Here is a 14445-nt window from a genome sequence, read left to right as displayed (position 1 = left end):
TATCATGTTTTACTGGGAACAAATTCCGCAACATTTTTATTAAAAGAGGTACTCTGATTTTTATAAAGCATAAACAAAATCGGTCTTTTCTGGCCGTGAAAATGGGTCATAGGAATCTCATAAGACTTCCAATATTTTTCGAGTGATTTTAAACATAGTCTTATTTCATTTCTAGTAAAAACTATCTGTTAGAACTCAATACTCAAATTTCATATAATATTTCATAATATTATTCATTACAAAACACGAAAACTAAACGTGTTTGTTACACCTTATCAATTTAGAAACCATCATTTAATTTAATCTTATTAAAACGGATTTAATTCATCTATTTTTGACACATGTTTTTATTTAATATAAAATCACGACATGTTTTCTAATGATATCTCTATATTTGTTAACCAACTTTAATTCATTATTATCTTCACTAATATTCTTTAATTCCATTCTTTGTATAATCATTTTTTATGGTATGTTATGATATCCATTTATGCATTTACTCTTCACTCCAACTTTATGTACTTCATCTTATATTTTACAGTATACAATATATATGAATACCAACAATGGAAGAACGAAATCAAAAACATCGCCATGCCCACCACTGTCGAACATCATAAATGGTAAACTTTTAATTTATTATCTTCATTAGATGTTCAATACATATAATTTATTGATTTTCTTCCTGTTAAATTTCATATTTAATGTCTAATATATTTTCATTTCATCCACCTTTATCATACTTATTGTTTTTTTTAAGAAAATAACTTCTACATCCCCACTAATTGTTGAGTTATTCGAAAATGCCCGAAATTACATTAAAACTCATCATCACATAACGTCCTACGACCGAATTTACAACCTATAACAATTTCATCAAGGTCGCCACTTTCACAAATAACCAATCAGGGTAACTTATTAATAATTACTTTCATATTATTCTCTCACTGTCAGTCAAAACCATATAAAGACTATTAATTTTTCCAAATTTAATAACTGTTATGATACTAATAAACAGTTATAAATGGTTCGTATACGTCGTCGACTTAAAATGCCCAAACAAACAAAAATGCAACAACTTTCAAGGATGTAAGGACGCATCACAACTCTGGCAATAGTTATCATATTGTTATATTACTACTTATTATATTTTTTTTTGTATTTAATTGGTTATAAATTTAATTTCAATATATGTACTTTAATAATACATATACATATTCATATTTTCATTGTCATTTATAATACAATTATTTTTTCCAGAAAATCGTATCTTCATAACACATGTTTCTCAATTTACTCGGGAAGTTATTTCATCACCTTTAACATCATCCTCTCATAACCGTATACGGCAAACTATGAAACATTCATTTATTTCCTCAAGGTCGCCACTGTCACATATCACCGGTCAGGGTAAGTTTTCATAATTATTTTTTATTATGTTTACCTTAACAAGTTAGATAATATAAAAACTTTAATATATTCAATATTTACTAACATAAAAAACTACCAATGAACAGCTGTAAATAGTTCAAGTACGTTGCCCATTTCAAATCATCCAACAATTCAGAATGTAACAACTTTCAATGCAGGCAAGACCTATCTGAAGTATGGTCATATATTTCAAATTATGTCATCATTGATTAATACATAATATTTTTTATTTTATCATATAATTACATTCACTATATTTCACTTTATAAATTTTTTCATGTTTAAAAGTTACTTTACAATTATTATCAAAACCATCATTGATCTTATCTAATCATTATTTTTTCAAAAAAAAATGTGCTATATTTCAAGAAAATAACACAACAAAAACGATAAGAGGGAAACAAAAACAGTTCAATACACATGATATTCTTTTTTATTTATTTAAATGATGATATTGTGGAGAACGCAAGCAATACTACTATTCTTTCTCAACTTTCCTGCGGTTATACTGATAAGGTTGATTACCAATGCATGTTATCATCTATTTTGTTAATACGCCCACTTATACATTTTTGCACTTAATTTTATAAATATTCATTGTCTTCTTAATAATTTAAATTATGATTATTTTGCAGCAACAAGATAAAAGAACCAAACATCTGTGCCTTATAATTCAGTTGGTCAAAATGATGTAAGGATTGACACCCAGACCAAATGTATTGGCATAAGCAAAGGTACTGTTTCTTTCTAGTTAAAATTTTAAATTTTGGTTATTCAATGAAAATTATCCTTTCAATATGTTGTCACCCTTTTCATATTACGCTTATAGTATATATTATATAATGAGATTTTTGTTTCTTTATAGATTATTTGGATTCTGGTGATGCGGTATATATTTGCTCTGTATGTAAAATTAGTATTTGGAAGGGATAAGCAATAAGAGGAAATAAAGATTTAAGGAGAAGCTCTTATTCCATATGTTGTTACAATCGAAAAATCAAATTACCAAACTTGATTCACCCACCTCAGTTATTGCTTGATTTATATAGCGGAGTTACTGAAAAAAGTCAAAACTTTATAAAAAAATATTTGTAGATACAATATGATGTTTGCATTTACATCTATGCCTGGTAAGACTGATCATGTCATTAACTCTGGAGGTGGTCGTTATGTTTATCGAATGCATGGACAGAATTATCATCTTGCAGGCAGCTTACTACCAGAGGAGGCGAATTACCGAAATTTTGCCAGTTGAATATATACGATACAGATCACGAGGATAACAAGAGATTCAATGCATACAAGTATGTAAATACATTCTATCATATAATAGCATTAAATACACACACACATACACACACACACACATATATATATATATATATATATATATATATATATATTTATATATATGGTTCAATTATTATTATGTCTCATAATATTTATATCCATGATTTTGTTTTCCTATTAATGTGGTTCAAAAAAGAAAAAGTCAACATCTCATAATTCTATGGGAAATCCTTTTTCACTGTAGTTCTTGACTGTTCATGAGCTAATGGGTTTATTGGATTTTATAAATCCATTAGTTAAGCAATTTAGAATGGTACGTGATCGATTTGGATCGAATCCAACAGAGCGTATTAGGCTTAAATTAATTGGGACAAAAGAAAAGGACGGTAGACAGTATAATCTTCCTACCACAATTGAGGTTGCTGTACTTATTGTAGGTGACATTGACGGTTCCGATTCACAAGATATTGTTTAGAAACTCAAAGTCGTCAACTTCAACATATTAATGAGTTGTATCCGCAATATCTTTCACTTTAATATCCTTTATTGTTCCCTTATTTCGAAGATGCATTTCGATTGGCTATATTACATCGTGGTGTTGAAGAACCAAACTCCAAAGGACGAATAACACTTACAATGTGAGAGTTCTTTGCTTATCGTATACAACAGAGAACTAATGAAATATCTTTGATATTACATTCAAGAAAACTCTTCCAACAGTTTTTGGTTGATTCGTATATAATGGTTGAAAATAACCGACTAAATTATATTCGGTTTAACCAACCGACATTACGTGTCGCTCCTTATGGAGACTTGGCCGAGGCTGCTCAAGAAGGAACTGAAGATGCTTTTGCGATGGGAAACCGTATTATTATTTTGACGTTTTTTACAGGTGACAATCGTTACATGCAATAGAATTAATTAGACGCAATTACTTTGGTTTAAGTGGGTTGGTTATCCTGATCTTTTTTTAACCATTACATGTAATCCTAAATGGCCAGAGGTAATTAGATTCGTTGAATCTGAAAATTTTAAACTCGAAGTCAGGCCTGATATTTGACAAGACTATTCAAAATAAATCTTAATTCACTAATTACTAGACTCAAGGAAGAAATTTTTTTGGGTGAAGTCAATGGAGGTATAAATCTAAAATCTCATAATTCATTTTATTTTGATTTTATAATATCATGTGTTAACCAAGTAACATATTTGCATCATACAGTTATATATACGATCATGTTTCAAAAAAGGGGTCTTCCACATTGTCACATATGCCTATTTTTAGAAAAAATTCTAAACTTCCAAATCCCGAAGACATAGATTGCGTTATATGTGCTGAATTGACAGACAAGGACCTTGAACCAGATTTGTATCAAATTGTTCTGACAACATGACACATGGACCTTGCGGCAATGATTTTCCATTTATGCCATGTATGAAAAATGGCAAATGTTCTAAAGGATTTCCAAAAGACTTTACAAATGATACATATATTGACGATGATGGTTATCCGGTTTACCGAAGATGCGACAACGGAAACAATGTCGTGGAAAACGGAGTTTCTTTAGACAATAGGTATAAAAATTAAATTTTTATTGATATAAACATTTATTTCTTTATAAATGTTATCTTTTATAGGAAAGATATTTTAAATGATCTTAATTTTGTTTATGACATTTTGTATCTTTTTTCAGATATGTTGTTCCATATAATAAGATATTTTTGAAGCAATACCAAACCCATATGAATCTTGAGTGGTGTAATCAGCTTGGATCGATAAAGTACATTTTTAAGTATATTAACAAAGGTCCAAACAGGATCACCGTGTCTTTTTATGACGTTATAAATAACAAAAAACATCAAAAAGAAAATAACGATCGTGATGAAATTGTTGAGTATTACAATTGTCATTATATTTCTGCTTCTGAGGCATGTTGGAGACTTTTTAGGTATGAAATTCATTATAGAACACCACCTGTTGAAAGATTGTTGTTTCACCTACAAGAAAAACAACTTGTTGTGTTTAAACCATCCCAACGTGTTACTAATGTTGTTTCTAAACCAACTATTGTTGTTTCTCAATTTTTGGCCTGGATAGAATGTAATAGCTACGGCGAAAATGCAAGGTAGTTATCCTATGTTGAATTCCCAACTCCATATGTTTGGAATAAATCAAAAAAAGTATGGACAAGAAGAAAAACAAAGACAGTCACTTGACAGAATTAATCATGTGTCTCCCAAGTCTGGTGATGTTTATTACTTGCGTATTTTGCTCAACAAAGTAAAGGGTCCTACTTGCTATGAAGATATTAGAACAGAACGGGATTGTTTATGACTCTTACAAAGATGCTTGCTACGCTCTTAGTCTATTAGACGATGATAGAGAGTGCATATCTTTTATACAAGAAACACATCATTGGGCCACCGCTTCTTTCTGCAGGTCTCTATTTGCTATGTTGATTACATCAAATAGTCTATCCCGGCCTCATCATGTTTTTAAAGAGACATATAATTGTCTTTCTAATGATGTCGTTCACGTTTGTGAACAAGAAATAGGCGTGAAAGGTACATTTACACAAAAAAACGTTCCCACTTTAATTGATATTATAAATAAATTATTTCATTACTTTTTAATGTTTTCAGGCTTGAAGCCAAAACCGGAAGCAATTTACCACCTTACGTTGTCGTACATTGAGAAATCTTTATTAAGCTATGGTCTGATTCTTAAGAAAATAACCAATATGCCATTAACTGATCACAAATATATTCAAGATTCTTGCAATATGTTTATTCAAGATGAGCTTAACTATGATCCGTCTAGTCTTAAATCTGAACATTAATAACTGCATTCCAAATTAAATGTAGAGAAAAAAAAATGTTTATGATATAATTATGAATGCAGTTAACACCAAAAAAGGTGATGTCTTTTCCCTCTATGGTTATGGAGGAACAAAAAAACATTTGTTTGGAAGACATTGTCTGCTGCTATTAGATGTAAAGGTGAAGTAGTTATTAATGTTGCTTCAACTGGAATTGCAGCACTCTTGCTTTCTGGTGGTAAGATAGCGCATTTCAAGATTTCATATACCAATTAACTTGAATGAGAATTCGTTTTGTTCTATTACGCCAGGTAACGATGTAACTGCCCTGTTGAACAAAGCGGGCCTTATAATTTGGGATGAAGCCCCAATGATGCATTGTCATTGTTTCGAAGCAGTTGATAGGACACTTAGAGATATTATCCTTCCATCGGACATTGATAAACCATTTGGAGGCAAGACCATTGTATTTGGAGGTGACTTTCGACAAATTCTTCCAGTAATACAAAGAGGAAATCGTTCAGATATTGTGTAGGCATCACTACATTCATCAAGATTATGACGTGAATGTACATTTTTACGTTTGACTGTAAACATGAGGCTTCAGGTCGGTTGTCCAAACAATGATTTTGAAGAGATAAAATCATTTGCTGATTGGATTCTTAAAATTGGTGAAGGTACTATCGGTGGTCCTAATGATGGTGAAATTGAAGTTGAATTTCTAAAAGATGTGATCATTCCCTCTACGGGTGACCATATTCATTCAGTTGTATTCTGCAACCATCTTGATGATCCATTGTATTTTCAAGATAAAGCTATTTTGGTCCCTACTAATGAAGAAGTTGATTCTATCAACGACTACATGTTAGAATTGATGAAAGATGAAGGGAAAACATATTTGAGTTTAGATTCCTTAAGTGAGACTGAGGCAGAAGATTCTTTTGAGGAATCAGTATACTCTTCGGATGTGTTGAATGCCTTTAAGGCCTCCGGAATTCCAAACCATAAACTTATACTAAAAACAAGGTGTTCCGGTCATGTTGCTTTGTAATATCGACCAAACCAGAGGACTGTACAATGGTACTAGATTTCAAATCGTAAGGCTTGGAAGACACGTCATTGAAGCACGAATCATATCTGGTAGATTTTTTAGCGAGACTACTTATATACCTCGCATGAAACTAACCCCATCCGATAAAAAAATTCCATTACGTTTTCAACGTAGGCAATTCCCAATAGCAATTTGGTTCGCTATGACCATTAACAAAAGTCAAAGACAGTCATTATCAAATGTTGGATTATACTTGCGCAGAACTGTCTTCACCCATTGTTAATTATATGTAGCTGTTTCTCATGTAACAAGCAAAAAAGGTTTGAAGGTACTCATATGTGACAGGGATGGTCGTTCAACTAATAAAACAAAAAACATTGTCTATAAAGAGGTCTTGCAACGCTTATAGATATTTATCGATTTCAGTGTTTCTTCTTCACATTTCAATAATAACAATAGCCATATACTTTCTTTTATAATTATTATGCAATATATATAAATGTTTTTATATTTTTTTAATATGTTCCCCGCGTTTAACGCGTGTTATAATATAGTCAATAAATAAAAGAACCACACTAACAAATGCAATTTTCGATGTTGTTTTCCAAAAATGCACCAATAAATGCATTTTTAATGCGCTTTTCCAAAATCTCAATAATAAATGTATATTTTGATGCCATTTTTCAAAACCGCACTAATAATAAATGCATTTTTTGATGCTATTTTCCTAAACCGCATTAATAAATGTATTTTTTGGTGCGTTTTTCTAATAATAGCACCAATAAATGCATTATTTCATTCAAAATTTTCATTGGATGCAAGATCCTCCAAATTTTTAGCGATCTCTCCCATATATTTGATTCAAGTTTTTGTTTCCCTCCCATTTATTTCGTCTCACACTTAGATAGACATTTTCTTCTTCACGCCCAAAATCTATGATCTCTTTATAACTTCTTTTTTCTAGGTGCTATTCAGTTTGAATCTTTATTAATTCCACCTATTCTAAAGCTTATTTGTGTTGCATATTTTTAGTATTGCAGGTTAGACAAAGATTTATGATCTTGAAAGCTTATTTGTGTTGCATATTTTTATTATTGCAGGTTAGACAAAGATTTATGATCTTGAAGGCAAAGAAATATCAACACCACTTTCTCACTGCTTTAAGACCACGATTTCATGCTCCATTGTAAGATCGATAACAGAACTTAAATCTTATTTTATTCTAGTAATCTGTTTATCATATGTTAATTAAAAGGAATAATAATCGTCGTTTTCTACCTGCATGCTCAACCTGAAACACTCAAAATAGTTCAGGCCACCATTGTTAATCGATTGTCGATTGATGAGAGCACAAACGCCCCTGCAACCAAATTCTCGGATCTTGGTGTTGATTCTCTTGACAGTGTAAGTTTTTTTTTATTTGAAACCAATCAAAACTAAAACCACTAGTCATCGATCTATATAATAACTCAACACATATCATTGAACAGGTCGAGATTCTAATGGCCTCGAAAGAAAAGTTTGGAGTATCAATTGGCGAAAATAGAGCCGAGAACATTTCGATTGTTCAAGACAATGTTGATCTGATCGAGAAAGTGAAGAAATATGCTTATTGTTTTTGGTGCGGTTCTTTGATTGTTGGGGCGGTTCTGTTGTAATGTTTTTGAGGCGGTTTTGCTATCTTTTGCTGCGATTTTATAACTACACCATTAAATAAATGCAGATTTGATGTGATATTTGATAGTGCGGTTCAATAACTGCCCCAAAATATTATTTTAACTTCATCAATAATTGTCTTATGTACTAGTGCAAGAAGTTATACAAACTTAATGCTTTTAAGACCTTCCTGTATGTATACAATGAAGAGTTTCGTGGTTTAGGTGGCCAGGAAGGTGGCTCGTGCACAGCCCGGACCTTCGTGGTCCCTCGTGCTCATGGTCTTTCATGGTGTACATCACGAATGGAAACGGACGCCTCTCATTCGTTGTGGGATAATGACCAATAGGGGAAGAGAAAACAATTAGCGGTTGAACGACTAATTTTTTAAACAATTTTTTTTAAAACACCTTCTATTTTTACCTATAAATACCATATTTTTAGACTCAATATTTACACCATTCTTTTTCTTTCTCTATACACAATACACACACAACAATTTCATATCAATCAAAAATGGATCCCAACCAAAAAACTCCCTCCCCACCTTTAGAAATCGCAAACCCGATAACGCCTTTGCGTTAGACACAACCCCTTGCCAATTCCCGACCATGGAATCACCTCAAGTTGTTTTTGTCAATTTGCTTCATATCGTTTCCCTATCCAACAAACAACACTTTTCCAACAACAATATCAACCTTTCCCGGCCTTCCAACAACAACAACTTCAACAATATCAAGCTTTCCAACAACTCCAACAACAACAATTCCAACCACAACCATCACAACTCCCTAATTTGCCGGATTTTGTTTCAGAAACTCAACCTTCACCACCACCTCAACCTAAAAAAAGGAAAAAAAAACTGGCCCGACCCAGCACCACCCAAGAAAGGGTCCATGGACAAAAGATGAAGAAGAAAAGCTCGTCGAGACATGGATTTCGGCTTCCCAAGACCCGATTGAAGGCGATAGTCAAACGTTCGACGTTTTTGGGAGAAAGTCCGCACGGTGTTTTATGAGTTAACGGGAAGTGAAATTCGAAATCCCGATTAATTTAGCTCAAAGTTGCGCAATATTCGACTCAAAAGCACCAAGTTTGGAGGAATTTACAATAACCTTCTAAACATACGAAAAAGCGGGTCAAATGATTTTGATGTTTTCAAGGCAGCTTTTGACAAATTTGAAAAAACAACAGCAACCCGTAAAGCTTTTCCGTATGTGAAACCTTGGTTAAAGTTGAAAGATGCCCCGAAATGGAAAGAGCAAACGGAAGGAAGTTCACAACCTTTCGGTTGAAAGCGTTCAAGAAATCCCGACGGAACGTCTCAACAATCAGACGGCCAAACACATTTCAACATCAACGACGAACCGCTCGATCTTGAAGATGAGCAACCTCTTCGTCGGCCCGTTGGAAGAAATAAAGCAAAAAAAAGTGGCTTCAACGTCTTCGGGATCTAGTGTTATGGATCAATTTGGAGAGAAATTTGATCGTTATGTGCACGTTCAAAAAACGAAGGCAGAGATGTTGAGTCGGCTAGAACAAAAAATGATAGAAACACAATTAGTGGTTCAAATAAAAACCGATATGGAAATCTTGAAAATGAAAGCGAACAACCTCGAATGCGAAGATTTGGAGCTATTTCTTGCGATAAAGGAGTTCATTCGAGTCCGACGTAGTAATAGGGGATAATTTTTTTAGTTAAACTTAGTAATTTTAGTTTTTTTTTATTTATGATATTACTTTTATTTTTTATTTTAATTAATGTAATTTTTAATTCTAATCTTATTCTTATTTTTTTTATATTAATTAATGTAATTTTTATTTCTAATGTTATTTTTATTTTTTTATTTTAATTAATGAAATTTGGTATTTTAAATTAATGAAAACTAGTATTTTAAAAAAATAATATGATTTTTATGTATTTTTGAATTAAATTTAAATAAAAAAAATGAGGTGGAGTGATGTGTTTAGTGGTAGGTATCCCACGGTTAGTGTGTAACACCATAAATTTTCATATAAAAGTTTCAATTTTAAAATCACATAAATATCATCAACACATCTCACAAAATCTCAATATATCAATTATCAAAAACACGTGTTCATAAATATTGAATAAAATCCAGGATCCTCGAATACAACTCCATCTTGTGAGTACAATCAAGTCGGCGCCTTCCCGTGATCCTGAGAAGTAGCTGAAACACATAACACATAACACGGTAAGCACAAAGTTTAGTGAGTTCCCCAAAATATCACACATATCTCATTAGCCTCTCATGGCTATGCTTAAATAAGACCCTCCAGTCAATGTGTCTCATTGGGAACCTCCGGTCCCACAACATAGGTGGACCCTCTGGTCCTATCCCAACAATGCACAGGATAATACACAACATAAATCATCAGACAAAATGCATGATATCACATATCTCAGTATAAGCACATAAGATCAACATATACATAGATTACTATAACATCATAAGTCACAAAGACAGTATGCACGATAACACATAACACATTATGAACAAATAAGACCCTCCAGTCGATGAAGTACTAAGACCCTCCGGTCTATATGTATTGAGACCCTCTGGTCAATAATGTACTAAGACCCTCCGGTCAATAGTGAAAATAAGAACCTCCGATCAATAACACGAATAAGACCCTCTGATCACACACAAATCACCATACATGTAAGTATAGTGAGAAGACTCACCTCGGATGACGAACAGATCCTATAAATGTTGTTGTTGTACTCCGGCTTCTAACACTGAGGCAAACCCACAATTAACCCGATTAGGATCTAAGATCAAACCTTCTCATATTAGGTCTAACTAAGGTCCAACAATCTGGTCCATAAATAACCAAAGCCCAATGGGCCCATCAAGGCCCAATAAAAAAATGGGTCCACAAAAGTCCACTAATGGCCCAACTATGTCCCAATTTTCTAAATTGGGCCCAAACCCTCATATGGGCCTTACCCTAAATCCTATCTAAATATTCTAGTCCACATGATTGCTCTTGGACGGCCCATCAATAGCCCAATCACCAAAGCCCAATAGAAAGGCCCAACTCAAGGCACAAACATAATTAGGGTTTTCACATAAATTGACGATTAGGGTTAAGTGTTTCTCACTTAACCCATTAAGTCCATTTTTCCACTAAGCCATCATACAACGGAAACGGCATGAGTCATAACTTCAGTCCACTAGTCCAAACACGGGTCCTAATAGGCCCAAACCAACAAACCCAAAATTTAGGGTTTTATAAACCTTAATTTGGGTTTCTTGCCCAATAACCATCCAACTAGTCTAGATCAAGCATTTGGGCCAATTAGGGTTCACTATGCCAAGCATCACCTACTACCACCTCAGGTAGTGGTGGTCAGTGGCGGCTCACGGCGGCGGCCACCACCTCACGGTGGTGGTAGTGGTTTTTCCCTCAATCCCTCCACCAAAAAATGCTAACACAAGTCCTATTCCACAAGACATACTCATAACATCGCAACAAATACACACAGCCACCACCATATGGCGGCTGGTGGTGGTGACGCGGCGGCAGGAGGCGGCAACCACCATGGTTGGCAGCCATGGTGGGTTTTTCAAGACAAAATCACCTGTATAATCATATTGAACACAGAAATCAACAAGTATATTCAAATATGCAAACGTACAGCCCCTGAGCCTCACAAATCTCTTCAAATTAAGTCCCAATAATTTACCAACTTCTAAAATTGTATCAATTGGCTCCTTAACACCAACGCCCCATTAATATTATTTACTTTAGGATTATTATTCATATTAACCCTCATCTATGTATTTATTTAATATATGGGATGTTAAAACTATTGGAATAGTGTCTAAGCCCGTAACTATATTTGGTATGTACTTGACCCGGTTGTGCATGGTCCTTTTGGGTTACCTTCACCAAAGCAACTTGATAAGGTAATTTAAGGAGAGAGAGAATGAGAAAATATTATTGTGGTTTATTAATATATTACAAGAATAATATATTAAAGGAGAAATCATATTTATTTAATTAGTATTGGTCATAAATTAATTAGGAATTAATTTGGTGACTAAAAGAGATTAATTAAATAAAGGGGTATAAACTGTCAAATGTATGATAGTTGAGTTTTGGACTAAGGAAACCTAATGGATCAAAGGGTGAACGAAATTATGATGGGGATCCATCAAAATTTCGTCCAAGGCCTTATTCCAGAAGGTTCCTTTGGCTGCTTGGTGGCTAAGCTGTCCATTAGGGTTTAGACTGAAACCCTAGCAGTCTGCAAGTATAAATAGGGACCCCTAGCTCCCAAATTCAGCCACTTGCTTCCAAGGGAGCCCTAGAGCCGAATTTAGCATCCTCCCATCTCTCTCATATAGTTGCCTTCTTGCTTGTGGTGTTTGTAAGCCATTAGAGAAGTTACAATTGTGACTCTAAGCTCCAAGAAAGAAGTATCAAGCTTCCATTGAAGAGGTAAACACTTAGATCTGTTCTCATGATGTTAATTTCGAAATATATATGTTAGATCTAGGGTTGTAAGTCTTGGATTCAAAGCATGTACAATAGAGAAACATAGATCCAAGCATTAGGGTTTGTATGAGCACATAGGATTGTTCTTATGTATAAAACCCATCAAAAACTCTCCCCCACTTAAATTAGATTTTGTCCTCGAAATCTTTCCTCACCATCCCTTACACGTCCTACAACTTGAACGGCAAGGCCACAAGCCTGAGCATACCCCCAACCTTTAAATCCAACAGAGTTATCTCAACCATCCACATGTACATGCAACCACTAAGTTCTCTTTACTCCAAGCTATATTACAATCTATCTGTAGTCACACATCATTTCCGACCTCTGTCGTCTAACACTCACTAACTCCATGCGTGTTGCGGTCCTTCTCAAACCAAACTAGCTGACCCTCCCATGTCTAGAACATCAGATGCAAACCATAACCACTCAAAACGAAATCCATTAAGAACCTAAAATCTCAACTCATCTATCATTTATACAAATAGGGCCAACTCAAACTCGAGAGTCTAGTTTGATAGCAAAATTGGAACTACTCCTATCCAATCTGATACTCAACTCGTGACTCGTGATCTGCGAATCTATGCGTACACTACTTCTCCAATTCCTTCCGACTTGCAACAACCTCTCCCCAATTCAAGATATAACAGATCCCGACCATCATGGAGACCTTAATCTTTCCCCTATCCCAGCCACCAGGTTGCCAAAGACTCAGTCGTCAAGGATACCTAAGCCTAAGAACACCTCTGCGTCATGCCCTGACTAGTGAATACCATGGCTCCCCGCAGTGTTATAACACTCTCTTACTGAATAATGAGTGCTACAGCTCCCCCGTAGACTTCTGACACTCTCACACCGACTCGTGAATGCTACGGCTCCCTGCAGGCTTATGACACTCACTCACTGACTCGTGAATGCTACGGCTTCCCGTAGGCTTACATCACTCACTCGCTCGCCATGGGAACTCCCCACTGTTTTCCCTGATATTTCAAAGTGATTACTCCCACCTGGATACTCCTGTAACAGCGCAAAATTTACAAAATAATTTTTCATTTTAAAAACATTCATTCATTCATAAATAATGTCAAACACATTGTATCAAATGATAATATAACAAAACTTTTCCCCAGAATCTCTACAAAAACTCCAATGCGTGTGTGTACGAATCATGCCGGCGCCTTCCCGCGCTCATCACTAGTACCTGAAACACATACCACAACAGCTGTAAGCATAAATGCTTAGCGAGTTCCTCAAAATACCACATACATCACATACACCACCCAAGGCTATAATACAACCCTCTGGTCAATGTGTCTCAGCGGGACCCTCCAATCCCATAGCTCGTTGGACCCTTAGGTCCGGTCATAGCTCGTTGGACCCTCCGGTCCGGTCTACATCATCATACAACATACAAATATTACATAGCACATAATCTCATACATAACACATAAGACCCTCTGGTCATCACATAGTACCACTCTAGGTAACGTATAGTGAGAAGACTCACCTCGATGTCTCGGAAATATCTGACTCGGAAGAAGTATGATCTAGCCTCCGCCTAATCACACAAAGTAATACACTCATAAATACAACTGTACTCAACCCTAAAAGTCAACAAGGTCAACGGTCAACTTGACTCGACTCGGCGAGCGCACAAGGGCGACTTGGCGA

This window comes from Lactuca sativa, chromosome 2 (assembly GCF_002870075.4).
Source record: "Lactuca sativa cultivar Salinas chromosome 2, Lsat_Salinas_v11, whole genome shotgun sequence".
NCBI lineage: Eukaryota > Viridiplantae > Streptophyta > Magnoliopsida > Asterales > Asteraceae > Lactuca > Lactuca sativa.
This window is presented reverse-complemented; position numbering follows the sequence as displayed.